Raw genomic sequence first — 2,155 nt, forward strand, 5'->3', positions numbered from 1 at the left:
TTAATTAAGAGTTCAAAGTTAAATTCCTGCTTTTTGTCAGCTGATAATGGTTTCTGACCTTTACAGTCAAAACAGGGTAATCAAGTAAGTAGAAACACCATAGCTAATATTCATAGATGCAGAACGCATATTTTCCCCCAACAGAGCTGACATTTTGTAAACTTGACTGTATTTAAAGTACAAAATAAATGCTCACTTTAAGAAGTCAAACAACATAGCAGTACTTAGCAAAATGCTAAAAACCTCCCCACAACCAAGTTAAGTTCAATGTGTATCTTTTTAAACTTTTCTATGCTAATAGACACTTAAGACTTTGTTTAAATGAGAACTCATTGAATAACTTACTATGCTTAATGTATATTTTCAAATAAGACCATTAAGTTTCATCCTCTTCTCAAAGCCAGTAGCTTGTTTGCAAAATATCTTGGCAATGCATACATAAACAAGGGGGATAGGAAAAAAACACCCTAGGCCTCCATTGTGTTAGTTTACAACTTTAAGAATTTGGATCAACTTTATTAAAAACAAAATATCTGACCTCACAACCTACAAAATAGACTTAAATATTTAGTATATTCCCCATTTAAGCCAAGTATGTTGGATCTCCCATATAAAATACATATTTCTTGAAAAACAGTATCAGTACAGTATGATTGCATAGATGGCTATTAATAAAAATATTTTAAAAACTTAAAAGAATTTGGAATGCATGAAAAATACAGGTTTACCTTAAAAAGCTTAATCTCAGCAAAGAATTTGGAAAAACGAATTTACAGATACTACATCAAACCATCAAGTGATCATTAGTCTTGTTGTTCCTACTGGCCCAATACAGAAATAACTGGCCATGTGAATGTGAAATCTGATTGGTTTGTTGAGTTGGCCACTATCCCTTGGAAAATGATCAAGAAAAATTTTGTTTGGAAAGGTAAAGTACCTGGATTAGATAGAATTCCAACTCTGCCATTACTTAAACTATATGTTCTCAAAGCAAGTTACTTAATCTCTCTGAGAATGTTTCCTCACAGCACTGTAGATATCAGAAATGATATATGTAAAGTAACTGGCAAGTGGCAGTTCATCTAGTAAAAGCTATCACCTTTATCTTAACTGAAATTCAATTTACTATCTGATTGGCAGTGTACTAAAAAGATAACTGCCCTAAAATCTTTTAATTCTGAGCTTAAATCCAGTCAACTCCTCTAAGGAACTGTAGGCAGTATAACGAAAAACCGTACACCTTTCCTCCTGACTTTTATCGAAACCACAAACTTTGTTTTTAAGCTTATCAACCACCTTGCTCCTCTTCTATTGGCACTCCATTCCATGGGAAATAAAAATATCAAAATAGGCTTTTGCTTCAAAATATTACATTTGGACCACAGGAAACACTGAGTATTTACTACATAATACTTTGATGAAAATTCCAAAATGGAGTTTATTAGCTGGGTGAAATTTGATAAGCTCTCAATTGAGACTATCATTATATAAACATAGTATCGTTTGCATAATCTAAGAACAGTCAAATAACTATTTTAAGTCAAATGCATGAAATATTGCAACTTAAAAAAAAAGTCGGCACACTTAAAGTCGACAGAGACATTTCAACACGGGCTATCAAAAACGTTATCTTCAAGTCCTGGTCTTCCCCCTCTTCCAACTTTTCCTTTAAAAACACACAAACTGCATATTATATGGTCCGGGGAGTGGGAAGAGCCAATCTACATTACATAAAAAATAGATTTTAACTCAGACCTACCGATCTCTATATAGTCCGTGCTGCACTAAAATTTGCCAACTCTAATCCTATTACAGTCGCTTTCCACCCTTCTAGATCACGACTGGGTGTTCATTTCCTGCAGAAGTGGAATCAGGGGACAAACAAGAACCCGCAGGAGCCTAACAAAGTCTGGACCCCGAGGACAACTACGTCGTCGTAAATTCCTGGTCTGCAGGTGATGGGCGCACAGCCCCGGGAGAACCTAGCTAAGGGGCACCTTTTCTCCAGCGGACTTCAAAGGACTAAAACAATCGGGGGGAGGGAGCGAGCGGGAAGGAGTAGGAGTTGGTCCACCCTATGCCTCCCTCCACACACGCACACACTTTTTGTTGCACCCTCTGCCGTCAAGAGAGTCTCAGATTCGAATGTTACGTA

The sequence above is a fragment of the Pteropus alecto genome, unplaced genomic scaffold, assembly GCF_000325575.1.
Source record: "Pteropus alecto unplaced genomic scaffold, ASM32557v1 scaffold39, whole genome shotgun sequence".
Taxonomy (NCBI): domain Eukaryota; kingdom Metazoa; phylum Chordata; class Mammalia; order Chiroptera; family Pteropodidae; genus Pteropus; species Pteropus alecto.